This window comes from Pholcus phalangioides, unplaced genomic scaffold, assembly GCF_987345545.1.
Source record: "Pholcus phalangioides strain wild (caught in Gottingen) unplaced genomic scaffold, Ppha-v1.0 ptg000011l_1, whole genome shotgun sequence".
Classification (NCBI taxonomy): domain Eukaryota; kingdom Metazoa; phylum Arthropoda; class Arachnida; order Araneae; family Pholcidae; genus Pholcus; species Pholcus phalangioides.
In genome coordinates, this window is record NW_028301604.1 from 14,401,376 (window position 1) to 14,416,975 (window position 15,600).

Consider the following 15,600-nt stretch of genomic DNA (forward strand, 5'->3'; position numbering starts at 1 on the left):
CTGCTATTTTCTAGGAGCGGCGTGCCGCTTTTCCACTGGAGGAACCGCCCCTCCTGCCACTCAAAACATGATGGCTCTATAGGTATATTCCCCCCCCCCCTCAACCACCACCAACCATCACTTTGCTTGGTTGCATCTCAAAATACAGGGGAAAGGGGGGGGGATACTTTTTTTTTTTGGTCTCTGGTAGTGGATATCCCCGCTAAGACCGGTTATTGTGGTAGCACGCGTGTACTTTCCACTCTACTATTTGCTATTCTGGCGAAGATTGGCGATATTTAGAATATATTTTATCTTTTCTCGATTTTTTTTTTTAATCCTGTGAGAGAATTTCATTTACTTCAGATGATGAATTTTTAGAAATTGATTAAATATAAATGTCTCTTTTGGATATCGAACATCTTAATCAGTGCGAATTGAATTAATGGGAAAAGTACTCTCGAGGTAAGTATCGAATAAATTTTCTTGAAATCGGGTTTGATCCTAACTTTCACATGTAAGTTAGGAACAGGTTGAAGATGTTTTGTCTATAACATGTATGCTCAACCCATGACCCGCATAAAAATGTGGCCCTTGGAACCATCTGATGTGGTCCACGATCTCAAATTTAACTTTGTAAAAATGAACTAAGCGGCACATACCGACAGTGGCGGATTAAAGTCGGTCGAGGCCCTGGGCGCAGAAGAAAATATTGGACCCCTTAAATTAGAAAAAAGTCTGGAGTTTTGGTTTTTTCGGGGCCCTTTAGAAGTCGGGGCCCCGGGCGAGCGCCCGGTGCGCCAGCCATTAAATCCGCCTCTGCATATCCAGATCACTTAAACGTGTGTGACTCGCGGCACATTTACATATCACTCAAGTGACCCACACACATTTAGAAATCATTCAAGTGAACTGTGACACAGTTACAGATCACTCAAACGACTCACGACACATTTACAGATCACTTGAAGAACCTGCAACACCGTGCCAGATCACTAAAGTGGCTTCGACACGTTTCAAACCAATGAAGTAGCCCACACTTTTCTGAACGTTGAGCACCCATAGCATTTGATAAGAATTGAGATTATTGAAATTTCTCGTTTGAAGAGCTTTACCACTTAAACAACGTTTATCATGATGGTTTTTGAAGAACGTTACAAGTGGGATCCACTGTAATAATCACTAGGCCCTATACAGAAAGCCAAAAATAATGAGTTAATTGTTTCTTTATCCAAGCTCACGAAACCACTGAAACCACTCCAAGAATCTCTGGTTAAGAATTCCCTGTCCAAGACAGTTTTTATTGATTGCTCACTCAGAAAAGATCAATAGCAATTTCATTGTGTAGGCCAGTGGTTCTGAAAGTGTGTGTCGCAAGCCATTGTCAAGGGCGTTGCGGTGAACTGTCGGTATTTATGTGTGCTGGTTCGGTGCTTTAATACAAATACAAGGAAACAACACGCAAAATGCAGAACGAGGTGGATGAGAAAAAGATGTCTATAAGATGCCCTAACAAATATGCATGTCATATATTTCTGAAATACAGCAACCCAATTAAAAGTGCAATTATAAAAACTAAAAACTATATATACATGATAAAATATAATGCAATGCCCATAAAAAATATTTATAAGTTGTGTCATCTAAGTGTGGATAGATTCTCGATTTATCCCAACATGGTTATCGTATTTCTTTTTAAACGAAACGGATACGACTATTTGAAGCGCGTTTTCTTTCTTCACGTCTATTACCCCAATACAGTGATTCCCAAAGTGTGGGTCGCGTCCTCCTGTGGGAGGGGTCATACTGATGGTTTAGGGACGTAGTTCTCAAACTTTTGCCACCCGTGGCTCCCTTGCCATGACAGTGGTCATCAGCGGCTCTCCAGAATAGGCTAAAAAAAAGAATCACTTCAAAGCACGAAATAGGCAATCCCTTAGGAGCCACGGTGCACACTTCGAGAAACACTGGTCTAATCCCATAGAAAAGACAGGCAATAGGTAACCAAAAAATTTAAGGTGTGCTTTGTCGAAGATAAACTTGGCACTGATATAGTGTCGAGATTTCTGGCGATATTTTGGGCTGTGAAATTACAATTGGGGAAGAAGTTGTGTAAAAACAAACAAAATCTCATATGATGTATTGGTTTTGAAGTTACCGTGAAGATCGCTACAGAAAAATGACATAAAGATAGCGGCTTTTTTTTTATGGCACATTGTTTGCAAGAAGAGGAGTCTGATGATTCTGATAACTGACTGAAGGAGAACAGATGTATAGGTATGCAGCAGTGGTTTTCAAAGTTTCCTCAACCGTGGCTTTCTTGCCCTTGTCAACGTTCGTCCACGACTCAACAAAATAGTCTAACGAAGAACTACTTTAAAGCAACGAACTGGCGTATATGAATATCGCAAGCTCACAGCGACACCCCTAGCAAAGGTTGGCGACGCTCTTGGGAGCCGCGATGCACACTTTGAGAACCACTGGTATACAAAAGCGAGCAGTCAAAACATTCCTGACCCGAAACAGGATATAGGATATATAAACTCCGGAGGTACGCCTATCTCTAGTAGGTATGGTTTTGGCCTAAAGGGGCATTTGTGGGAAGATGAACAAGGAATCAGTACCGCCTTAACACATGGGCACACACTGGCACGGCCCGTGGGCCTCGAGAAATGAGGGGGGTGCGGCTCAGAAAAATGTGATTTGGTTAAAATTTTCAAGAGTAAGCATGTAAACTTTCCTGGTAGGATCTCCGGAAAATCACTTGGCCCGGGGGCCCATTATGCTTTTAAGATATGCCCTGCAAGGAATCCAAACTTGCTGAGGGATTCAGCCAAAATGAAAGTAAACTGGAAAAACGCTGATAAAAAGTGATAAATAGCCTTTACAAAAAGAATAAAAGGAACTAAATTTCAAAAACCAGCTTCTGAAAAAACCAGATGCTACCAGGTTCCCATAACTTCTGCGATATCGAGCTTTCCCGGAGGATGGATGCAACTGGAAAAGACATAGTACGGGTGTCTAAGTCCGGCCTATCTGTAGAGACCGGCGGCTTTTTTTGGAAGTGCAGGAAAGGCGTTTTTTTGCAGAAGAAAAAATTTGTATTGAGATGAACTGAGTATTCAATAGCAAAGTGTTGAATATAGCATTTCAAAAATATTGTATTTACTTGCGCTTATTTACCCACTAACGTTTCCCCTGAAAATGAATTCGATGTTTAAAAATCTGCAAGAGTGAAAATACCGTCATAACAAATCTGTCTCAGAAAAAATGCCGCCCTAGCGCCCTGCCTCGTCACCACATGCCTGGATCCAGCCCTGATTGTGTGGCCATTGTGTTTGTATTTTATACTGTTCGACAGAATCATGGTACGTGTAAGGAGTATGCTAACAAGGCTTTAGCTTAGATGTCCTGGAAGAAATTACCAGAAATTCTTCATTTCATGGTCCTAAATTTCCCTGTTGAAGAATTTCGGACCATGACCAGAAAGATTCTCGATATGAGTACAAATTGCCATTTATCCAATAGAAAAGTATACTCTTAGATATCGTTTACGTGTGAGATGATAAATGGCGGCAACCCTTGCGTGACGCAATCGATCTCAAGTCGTCACTTAAATGCGTGACAAAGTATTATGTGCGTGTTATCTTGTAATCATGTGTAATGTCTTGTATGACATGCGTTTTACAAAAGAAAAACAAAACTTGATTCATTTATCACGTGGCAGATTATTTAAAGATTTCGTTATTCAATTATAAATCATTTTGGTGTGTTTTTATTATTAAAGAAAATTAATTTGAATTTTATTCATCAGTTTAAGGATCGAAGAGAGTAAATTATCAAGTCTAATTATTCATTTTAAAATGTTGCCAGATTTGACCACATGGCATAGCAAAAACATTACTAATGCGAAATTTCGATGCACTCGGCATATCGAGTGAATATTTATTTCTGTGCATTTTGACATTAAATGCGTAAACCATCAGAAGTGGCACGATGGAAATATGTCTAATAAAAAGGAACTTTTTCCCGATGATTTTTTAAAGCGAAAATATGTGGTATAATCATCATTCGGTCGATTCTTTCCTTTACTATTGACTTACAAAAGTCTGAAATTTTTAAAATGTAAAAACTGAAGTTCAAGCGGAGAAATCGCTGGTTCCAAACAGTTCTTAGAATTAAAAAAATAAGTAAAATGAAATGAATACAGAGATAAAAAATAAAAATAAATATAAAATAAGCAAATAAATAAAAACGTAATAATATATAAAATAAATAATTTAATACAAAAAAATGAAAAAAATATTAATATTAAAAAATTTAATGCATTTTTCAATACAAAAATGTTAGTATTTGGTATTTAGAAGTAAAAATCTTTTAAAATTATTAACTTTTTAAATTTATCCACAGGTCTACTTTTCAAAAATGTCACCTAATAACTGCTTTCAATTACGATTGTTTACGTATATTTATTATGCAAATACAAATACAAAAACAATGCCACAACAGGCAAAATGCCCAACGAGGTGGCTGAGAATATATATATATATATATATATATATATATATATATATGGACTAAGAAACCGTCATCACACAAATGGAATCAGTGAATTTTATTTAATTAGACTCTTCTCTCTTCGACATGTTAGGAATCCTTCTCATGCTCCAAACAAATTTCATTCAAAATTTCCTATCCTTTTCCTCACATGAAAGTAATTTACAGTGAAAAACCTCTCTCTCTTGATATAACAATTCTGCGGACCAAGACAAATATCGTTGTAGAGCAGTTTCCCAAAGTGGGCAATATCGCCCCTGGGGCGATGGAATAGTCCAAAGAGGCGGAAAATGCTATGGGTTTAGTATAGGATCCTATGGATGGGCTTGAGTTGAGAGGCGTTGAAAAATAATTATTTTATGAAGAAGGGGACGATAGAACAAAAAGTTTGGGAAACTATGTTGTAGAGCGAATATCATTATATCGAGAGGCAGCAGTTTAACATTAGAGTATAGACATTTTCAAACAAGACTTGAAAAATATCGTTGTAGAGGGATTTATCGCTATATCGACTGTGGCAAGGTTTCACTTTATTCTTTGTACTAAAATTTTATTCCATCTAAAAAAACTCGGAAAACTATGTTATTGAAGTATATGTATTATCTTATCTATTATAAACAGGGTGGTTATAAATATACTGACACTACTCAGACGTATGTGACGCCTATTCTGACGGAGATATTTTGATAAAACGTTTTATATAGGATATATGAACTACGGGGAAAGACAGATTCAATCAAAAAAATAGTTCGGTTTTTGACCACCAGGTGAAAAGGTGGCACTTCTGATCGCATTATATTTTTACCACGGTCCAAATAACGTATATACCAAGTTTCAATGAAATACCGTATTTTCCTTGATATAATCCGCGGATTATCTGTTAAAAAACTGGTTAAACATTTAAAAATGCTGATTATCCACCACTGCGGACAATCTGCAGAAAATGATGTTATCAGCCTAATGAGTATTTTGATAAGTCTGAATTTGAAGGCATTTGATTGAACTGTAAATTATGTTTTGGGTCTAAATAATGCTATTGCTTTGTAAATAAATTTCATTAATTAGCGTATGAATCAATTGATTATTGAAAGACAAGGTAAAGCCGGATATTTATAGGAGTAGAGTTTCTGCGCTGTGAGCAACGTGAAAACGCTGATTACTCAGAAAACTTGAATTTCAGGTTTTTAACCAATCAGCGTTTTCACGCTGCACACGGTGCAAAAGTTCTACTCTTAGAAAACCCGGCTTAAATTTTTAAAATCATTTTTTAAATCCTGCGGATAATACGCCGCAACGTATTTTATACGTGGTTTTTTTCTTTCTCCAAATTTCGCATGCGGATTATGCGAAACCTAGGATTATACACTGGAAAATACGGTACGTTCACCACAACTGGCGCTACATAGGTCGGGGTCATAGAGGAAGAATAAGAATACTATTTTATGTTTATATATATATATATATATATATATATATGGTCGGAGTAGTGTCAGAGAGAGAGAGAGTATAATTATGACCGTACTCAGCTTAATTATACTGACACTACTCCGACCTATGATGCGCCCGTTGTGGTGGACGTATTTCATTGAAACTTGGTAGACCGGGGATGGTTGCCACAATTTTTACTTTTCAATTAAATTTCGGGATTAACTAACTCAAACCAATCCAAATGTTTTATATATATCTACATCAAGTTTGAGCAATTAGCTTGTAATAGAGCTTTTTGCGAATACAAAAAATACTCTTTCTATGAAATATACATTTTTAAAAATTTCTTGACGAATGCGACAACCAACCCCATATACAGGGCAAGTTGTCACAAAGCATAGGTTACATTGTCACACAACGTTACTTAGGTATTCATCAGCATGAAACATTGAAAATGGTCAAACTAAATAAGCTTTGGTGACAAATTATCTTGTTAAACTCTATTATCAATCTGCCCATCAAAATGGAAAAAGAAGTTTAAATAATTAATTACTTAGGTCTATATAGTTATTTTGTTTTTTATGTATGCCACTTCTCCTATACGTTGGGGCACGGTAGCCCAGGTCGATAGGATACTCGCCTAAAGTACCAAAGGATGTTTAGAGGTGTCGCGAGTTCGATACCCGGTTCATCCTTGTCAGAAAACTTTCCTGACACAGGGGTACAACAAAAATGACGTCATGACCGCAGAAAAAATTGCTACCGCAGGGAGTCCCCCATCGAGGGGTTAGCGCACCAACCTCTCAACGAGTATAAAAAACAAGTCTGCCGTTCGGAATCGGCAATAAATTGTAGGTCCCGGTCTAATTAGCCCTCGTGTGCAGAAAAAGACCGTGGTGCGACAAAAATTATCAAATGATCTGCTATACGTCATTTGGACCAAGGGAAAAAGATAACTGCGATTATAAAAAGCCCCACTTTTTCACCTGGTGGTCAAAAATTGAGCTATTTCTTTTTTCCCATAGTCCATATATCCTATATACCAAGTTTCATCAAAATACCTCCATCAGAATGGGCGCTACATACGTCTGAGTAGCGTTAGATTATTTATAACCACTCTGCATCTTACTCTTATAAACCTAAACTGTTCGTACCATTCACGGAAAAAAAAGAGCAAATATTCAACATGTGTTGTGTATGGAATCGTGGTTGCGAACAGATCCGATGATAGAGATAACAGTATTGAAATAAGTTACAGGCTAGATGACAGACGCATGGGAGCGTTAAATCCTTCGAATAACATGTGCTCAAAAAGACTAACATCAGGATGTCCTTTTATCCAGTCAAGTGACAAGGCCGTGGTCAACCAGCCCTGATAATCTGACAGCATCATCTAAGATTTAACAAGGAAATGTCTCTTTTTTTTTTTTCCATTTGTCAAGCGCCTTTTTTAAGGTTGTTTAACCACGTGGACGTCCGTTCATTTGATACGCATATCAAAATCAATAAGGGTTCATAACTCTTACAATTATATATATATATACATAAAGTGATAGTTGTAATAATAGGATGACAATAAATAAATAAATAAATCGGGTTTTAGTCTGAATTTTTGACTGAAGAAATCCTCCTGCTGAAGGAAAAATATAAAGATGATATCTATATAGAGTTTGGCGACGATGTTTTTTTCTTAACGTTGAAAGTGCTCCTGTGGTGAGGAAGGTAACCTCGTGGCGTTTAGTTTAGTTGTGGTGCATCGTGAGTGAGTGCGTGGTGCGGCGATTCTTATACACCACTACCACCAACCAGCTAAGGAAGAAGTGTCTTTTGTTCGCTTCTCTTTCTTACCTGGGGGAGGGTTGGTTGCATTTTTCTTCTTCTTCAAGGAGATAAATCGCTTAACTTTCAGCTGCTTTTATTCTCAAGTGCCGTGAGGAGAAGAAACGAAAGAGAACTTGACGCGCAGATGCTATACTCACCGTACATGCACACATGCCCGAAACTATACTATCCACGGATTTTAAACTGGCAGGTAAGGAAAGTGTTTGTTTATCCCTCTTATCACTATATATATATATAACTGGATTATCCTCTCTTAAAGAAACACTTTTATTGGAAAACTTCGTCTGTCATCTAGCGATTATGCATTGATTTTTCAACAAAAAAAATCTCATTTCAAGAAGGCTAAAATAATGTATTATATGCATATTTTTTCCATGAAATTTTAGTTTAAATTCACAACTTATTGGTTTTTAAAATTGGATATATCTTAACCCATTTTTGACTGGCGTAACGCTTTGTTTAAATATTTTTAATTAATTTTCATGCAAATTTTCGAATGAAATAAAATTTTTTTTGAAATGATAAAGTTTAAACAGAGAGTGCCATATATAGTATTTTTAAAAATTTGTTTACAAAGCAATTTAATATTTTATGACTTTTCAAAAATAAAATTTTTGGAAATTTTATCCTGATTTCCGATCTGAGAATTTTTTTTGGCATTGACCATGAACAGAAATAAATTTTTTCAAAATATATAAAAAAAATAGTTTTTTCATTAATTTTTTTCATGTGATACATGAGATTTCCCAAAATCATAATTACCAATTATTTTAATTAAATGAAGTTAACAAATTTATATATTAATTAAAAGTTGATTAATATGAAACATTAATTACAAAGAAAAGCATGCTAAATTAATATTCAATTTTTTGAAACTTCTCAAATATTTTATTTAAGTAACCGATTACCATATATAAAAAAATTGTGCTATTCGGTTATGAATTGGAGGAGTGTGGTCAAAAATGAGTTAAATAGTTTCTAAATTTGATAATAGTAAATTTAGTAATTCCCTCAAAAATGAAATTTTATTTTGCCATGCCTTTATTCAAATTCCAACCGTCAAATTTTTAGGGAACAGTTAAAAATATTACATTTACAGTATTTCAGTTTTACAGTTGTGTTTTTAAATAATTGTAAAACAAAAAACTACTTCAAGAAAGATTTAGAATTCTGAGTAACCTCTTCACACCTGAGCCAAGCTGACTATTAAAAAAATGTTTATTTTTATGGTTATTAATGGTTATTAAAAATGGTGATTAAAAATACGATTGATTTGTGTTTATTGTATGTCAAAATGCCCTTTAAAATTTTTTTATTTTTTTAATTCATTAATTAATTTGGGTGGATATCTTTACTAAGGATTATTTGAATTAGGTGCAACATATGTTACCTCAGATGTTTACTTGAAAAAAAGGATCATTAGAAACCATTTAAAATAGTTATAAATGAGCGAAGAGGATAAATACTATTAATACTATATTTTATGAAAACTGCTTTCTTGCTCAGAAATCGGTAACCAATGTAAGAATTCAAATAATGTATGTACATGTGTTAACTTTAACACAGAAAAAGGAAAACGTCTTCTCAACACATGATATTTTCCTCCAAAATGCAAGTGTAAAAAAATCATTCTAAGCTGGTAGTTATAGAAATTCTATGAACAGCTCTTAAGTAAAAGTCGAATTTAGGAAATGCTTAGAAGCATGAATGCCGAAACGATCTCAAAATACATAATGCCTGTATTTGAAAAATATAAAAACATGTTGCTGTTGCGTGTGTGTGTGAGAGCAACACGGCCAAATAAAGAATTAGCTGAATTCCAACTGTTCTGTAAACCAATTTTTCTGAGAACTGCATTTGCAAGTAAGTTTAACTTTAGAGGGGGGAGGGTGGAACAGCCTCAGACTCAATTCCTAAAGAACAACAGGCATAACTAATAGTTGCTCTGAAATGATAGGTTATAGCTTATCCTATCAAGGGAATATATATATAAAGAGAAATAGTCCATTTTTCAATTTTAATTAACATTTTTAATATCCTTGGAATCAAAAACAGGTAATTATAGAAATTTTATATAACTGTGTAACGAATACAAATGCGGATCTTTCGAGTTATTTGATCATTTTTTTCGCACCACGGTCATTTTCTGCACACGAGGGCTAATTAGACCAGGATCTACAATTTATTGCCGATTCCGAACGGCAGGCTTGTTTTTATACTCATCGAGAGGTTGGTGCGCTAACCCCTCGATGGGGGAACTCTCTGAGGTAGCAATTTTTTTTTTGCGGTCATGTCGCCGTTTCTGTTGTACCCCTGTGTCAGGAAAGTTTTCTGACAAGGACGAACCAGGTATCGAACTCGCGACACCTCTAAACATCCTTTGGTGCTTTATTTAAAGTACTTTAGTTACTAATATTTTTCATTAGAAAAAAAGTAAACTTTTATTTGAGCGTGTTAACCCTTTAAGTGGCACAGCAGAAATCACTAAACCCCCTTCAAAATTTCAAATACTTTTTAAGTAAGTAGGCTTTCTTTTAATTTTCAGCAGGTGTAAACTAATGGGGTATAGGGAAAAGTAGTCCCTATTGAGAAACAGTGTTGCTCTCAAGCAACATGAGTTTCTTGTATTTTTCATACAAGACTGAATTCGTTAGAACGAATCTCGTATTTTGAGTTCGTGTAGGGCGCGGTAGCCCAGGTCGATAAGATATTCGCCTAAAGTACCAAAGGATGTTTAGAGGTGTCGCGAGTTCGATACCCGGTTCGTCCTTGTCAGAAAACTTTCCCGACACAAGAGTACAACAGAAACGGCGGCATGAGACCGCAGAAAAAATTGCTACCGCAGGGAGTCTCCCATCGAGGGGTTAGCGCACCTCTCGATGAGCATAAAAAACAAGCCTGCCGTTCGGAATCAGCAAAAAATTGTAGGTCCCTGTCTAATTAAACCTCGTGTGCAGAAAATGACCGTGGTGCGAAAAAAATGAGTTCGTTTCAGCATTGATGCTTCTAAACATTTCCTAAACATCGATTTTTACTAGTGAAATTCATGTGTGTGCTTATGAAGTTTCTGTTGATACCAACAGAACGACTCAATGGAACACGTCTCCTATTTCTTGGCAAGCAAAGCAAGAGCGATTTTTGCCCCATGCATTTTGGAGGGAAATACCACGTCAGAAGAATCAGAATCAGAATTTTTATTTAATTTGGCGTGAGCCCATTTTAAAGATGGAGATATATATTTCATTTTTTAGCACACAAAATAAAATAAAAAAATTATTGGGACAGCATTGCGGGAGGACAACATACACTTAAGCGGAAACGCACAACGAATAATTACACAAAAAAAAAAATAACAGTAATAATAAAAAACACATTTACATAAGACTGAATTATTCAGGGCTGAAAAATTGGTTTTAATTTTCAGATAGACTGGCATAGAGAAGACGATGTCTCAAACAGTAGTTAAGTAAAAAATAAATATGTTTCACCTTGGAGTTATTCGCAGTTAGTGCTTGTTTGAAATTGGAAATGCCACTCATGAGCAAATAATTATCCTGAAAAGTTCTATAAGTTGGGCATTCGAAAAATCCATGCTACCAAGTTTCATTTCTACGTAGGTTACAAAAGCTGCTTATTTCGTGAAGCTCAACTTTTTTTTTTTTTTTTTTTTCAATAACGACGTGATCCTCACGTATTCCCAAGGGATCAGCATGATCCGTCCAGGGAATTTGTTAGTGTTAGTAAACATCTATGCCCGAACCGGGATTCGAACCCAGATTTGTACAGTGAGAAGCTAGTTCCCTGACCACTCGACTGCCAGGCGGCACGCGATTCATCATAACTATGAAACTATGATAACTATGATATTTATCTCTCAGTCTCTAATAGGTGGCAAACCGAAACTAAGTTATATTAATACGCGCTTGAGATGTATTTCTGAGCCAATTATTAGATAGTTTTTCAAACATGAAAGTGTTTTCGTTGATCTATAGCACACTGCGGTAGCCTACAGCAAGTTTAAAAACTGAAGATCTTTTTGTTCACCCTGAAAAATCAACCGTTCTATAACGTAGGGTATGTAGGGTATGCTTTGTAATGCTTAATCTCATGGCAGGATCGAAATTAAATTTTAAATAATTGTATTCATTCTCGTCATAAATGTCCCAAATTGTTGCAAGCCAATCGAATTTGGTATTCTTTTATAGGTTTTTCAGGCAAATTTTCGGGAATCTATTACCTTTCATGTTTAGAATTCGCAAATAGAACTTGAGCAGGAATTTTTTCATTATGACTGATACCTGGGGGTGCCCTAGTTCAATACGGAGGAGATAACCGGGAATATATTTAGGCAGGGCAAAAAACCTTCTAAAAAGAGTAAGAAAATATGTTCAAAGTCATCTAAAAATTTTGATATCCATACTGGGGCCCCGTAAGAGAGAACTGACAGAATTAATGAATGAAATAGTTTCAATGCCACTTTAACTGAACAATCCTTTGTCTTTGTCATTATCGGCCAGGAGCTCTTAACCGCTGTCTCGGCTTTTCCGAAAGTATCCTTTTTGCAGCGCCAAATGAAATAAAGCTAGAAAATTGAATCCCCAAATCCGTATAATTTGACACTACTTCCAGCTTGTCGTTCCTGTAGAACCAACGCTCGTGTTTTGTAAAGCGTCCACCGCGTCTACAAACCATAATCTTTGTTTTGCTTATATAAATTGACAGACGAAAGTCCAAGCAAAAGATGCTCAAAATATCAATTTTCTTTTGCCAGTTCGCGGGGGCATTGGCGTACGCAAAGGGGGGGGGGGGGGTTTGGGGTTCTAACACCCCCTCAAGCCGAGATTATAGTGCTATTTTTGCAGGAAAAACTTCAGGTTTGCTCCTGAGAAGAAAAAAGAATTAAACCCCCCCCCCCGAGAAAATTTTGCGCACGCCTATGCGCGGGGGTATCCTCAAGTATGACCAGATCATCAGCAAACAGTAATGTATGAACGGATGTGTCTTTATCGAGTTGGAGAGGGGCGATAGTCGATTTGTTTAGGCGGTCAATAAGTTCGATAATGTACAATTAAAACAAATTTGGACTCGACGTTTCCCATGGAAAATACCATGTGTGGAGGAGACATATTGCTATGCATTCTTCAACGATGATAGAAAAGTAAGTTGACAAACAATAAATGACATTTTTATAGGGGCCTACTATTCAAATCTACATAAATCATATAAATACAGTGCGTTCCACGAAGTGCATCGTCCCATATTTTTTTATATGCTGACAATAAAGTTTTTTTTGTCATGTAATAGCATTCATTCCATTTGCTTAATGAGGCCCCTCACAATTTTCTCGTCTGGCTATTTCAATGCTTGCCAATTAAAGAGTTAAGGAGGCAAAAAATCTCTTCAATGTCACTTAAGGATTAATAGCTGCTGAAAGATTTTAGAAAAATTGTAGCATGTGTGTGTAGAATCACTGACAGAAACCTGTTGCTGAGATGAGAATGTTAAAATTCTTAGAAATTCACCAATTTCAGCTTCATACTTATCCTCGTGCTATATAAATGCATGCTATTTTGTGTTCTCAGTGGATCGAAAACACGGAGAACAGTTTCATTTGAGTTATTACAGGCATGCTTTAGATAAATCAAGCTTTTTTACCTTCATAATTGAAACGAGGTTCAGTGCACCTGATGTCGATTCAATACTCGTGGACTATGTTGGCATAACCACCGCTGTAGAAACAAACGCACAATGCGCTATTATTTTATTCTTCCAGAAAGAACGGATAATATTTTCTCTTATTTTATTTTTCCAGAACTAAAGATAAAATAAGGAAAAGGCACATGAATATAGGCGGGATAGTCTTTCTCCGCCCTGTGCAAATTTACCACGCCCGATATGCTCAGTTTCATACGATGACGTAGATGTGGGTGTCCACTTGAAAAAAAAAACACACACATAGAAAGTTGAGTTATTACCACTATTCGTGTTTACATACCGTAAAGAGGACGTATTCATGCAAAATTATGTTTGATTCTAACATTAGATTTGCCCTTTTTACCTTTCTTGAAGTAACTGAATAAGATATACGCATTCATTGTTATCTTCGCATGTTATGTACTTTAATAGTCAAGATTTCAAATAAGTCATAAAGCACAAAAGAATGGAATCATAATAAAGTTACGATGAAGAATTTCAAACTCACTGAGAGAGTAATATCAACATTTTCAAACAGCAAATTAGGCGTCGTATATCAAACAACTCTACTATTATGGGTACGTATTAATACTATATACGTATACAATATCGCTTACGCAAATGTCGGATTCCAATATTCTCCCCTGCAGAAGAAAACGGTGAAATTTTTTAACTAAGGGTGGTCTTAAATATTAAATCACTGAATATATATCTATTATCATCATCAAATGGTGATAGTTCTTGAGGAGGTAAAAGTATTTGGAGGACACACAATAACTTTGGATGATCTGAGTATAAAAAGTGTATTTGTGAGGTGACGTGTTCACGACAAATGAGATTTCGGTATCAGTACACGAGTTGTGAAGAGAAGTAGCACCATCAGCTTCATATCTCTATTCAAAAAGTTATTTTTTGTTTTCTTTGGTCCAGAAGATGTGCAAAATGAGATTTTTCACACCAGCTTCTTCTTCATTGCAAAATACTCTATTGCTCATCTTTTTGGAAATTTCATGATATTAAGTAGGCATACTTAATAGCATGCCTACAAGGCTCCATGGAATGTGAAGAATTGATTTGTGTAGAAGTCACCGAAAATGCCGTTGATATTTATTCTGAGAATCCTTCGAGCGCTTTTCTCACTTTCATTGCGTTGCCCAATGCATCTACTTACACTAATGCTCAAAAGTTAAGCAACAAAATCATAAATGCTTATAAAAGCCAATGTATTAATTCTTTTTTGTTGGACTTTACACAGACCATTAAGGTCTGAAATAGGGTATTCATGCCTGATCATAGGTGAAATTACAAAGAAAATAGACAGGCGGTCCAAAATCGAATAACTGGCGTAGAAAAGAACAATCATATATTAAGCCACAAAAAGTTCAATGCAGAAGGTCGGCCAATATGGGATATGACCACCTATGCTGGATACACAGAATCGGAAGTGTCGACCCATACCAATAGTAAAAGTATCAATGACGTTTTGCGGTATCAAGGTCCATTTAAGCGAAAGACTTGTTCGCAGTTCACCAAGGCTTTGGGAAGGGCCATGGAGAGCAGTTGAATGTCCTCCATGGATGTCTAATATGCTCTCTATTGGGTTCAAGTCAAAAGAAATGGGCGGTTATTCCATACGATTCAGCATTTCAGGCCGAACGTAATGCCCGACAACACAAACTGTGTATACTTTTGCATTATCCTCCATAAACATGGCATCAGATTCCGTGGCAGAAGGAAGTGGTGCGAGCATATGGTGCAACGATGTCATCTCGATAGTTCACTTCCGTCTCTGAACCTCTAATGAAAACACGGAGGTCGATGCGGGTGCATAGCAATTTCTGTCCAGAATATTATACCGTTACAATGAAGAATTATCAGTTCATTGCTTAACTTTTGAGAATGAGTGTAATTATCAGTATTTAGTCTTCTATTTTCCTTTAGATCACTTCAATCATTGTTTTAAAATCATAATCCGTTTCTTTGCAGCTGAGTTTCCATATTTACTAGTTTATTCACCCTCTAATTTTTTGTGAGGATGCTTTCATCTGAACACATATTTCCACTCAGTAAAAATACTACGTGTCCAGATAATATTTAATA

General features: G+C 36.1%; 1 protein-coding gene across 3 annotated transcripts in view; it reads left to right on the forward strand.

The window, feature by feature from the left end:
* The first annotated feature begins 357 nt into the window (after positions 1–357).
* LOC149080098 (transcriptional activator cubitus interruptus-like) overlaps positions 358–15,600 on the forward strand; it is a 76,553-nt gene continuing 61,310 nt past the window's right edge. Inside the window, exon 1 of one of the 3 annotated variants that reach the window (XM_089239097.1) lies at positions 358–444. The gene's annotated coding sequence lies outside the window, so the exon portion shown is untranslated. Of the gene's footprint in view, positions 445–7,726; positions 7,997–14,055; positions 14,079–15,600 lie in introns of those variants that run through there. The other 2 variants (XM_089239096.1, XM_089239099.1) reach the window with 2 other exon arrangements.